Raw genomic sequence first — 584 nt, forward strand, 5'->3', positions numbered from 1 at the left:
TCTTTAGCTTTCTAAAGTTAAATTGGCACCAGAAACCCACAAACCAGCACACTCGAATCTGCAGCTGGAGCATCTTCAGCTGGATCAGGGCCGCTGTTCTGTTCTAGCCTCTGCCCATCAGGGGTCCGTTGGGATGAGTATGAGTTCAGCCATCGCTTCATGAGGCTTCTTGTGTGACAGAAGCTGGTCTCTGGGCCTGAACAGAGAGAGGATTCGGTGTCAGGTAGGTCCTGGCTGCCAGATCCTCCTGCTCCCAGAGAGATGTCTCAAGAATTCTGGGAAAGCAGAGAGACACCACATTCCATCCATTCTCTGAGGGTGCGTGAGGATGAACAGTTGGGACAGGTGACAGGAGGGGGGAGTGGGATGGAAAGGGGCCATCATGACAGGTTATCACCAGACCTGGGGTGAGAAGCTCAGCCTTTACTTCCTGGTTGTCACTGGGGAGAAGGGGGCTCCTGAGAGGGGGAGGTGTTGGGGGGAAGCCCAACCCAGAAAGAGCCCTAGATGTCTGCTGCTCTGCCACTGCCCCTGGTCGTCAGAGAGAAAGGACTGATCCGTGATGTCAGGGCTCCTGGACTGGG

This window comes from Myotis davidii, unplaced genomic scaffold (assembly GCF_000327345.1).
Source record: "Myotis davidii unplaced genomic scaffold, ASM32734v1 scaffold4604, whole genome shotgun sequence".
Taxonomy (NCBI): Eukaryota; Metazoa; Chordata; class Mammalia; order Chiroptera; family Vespertilionidae; genus Myotis; species Myotis davidii.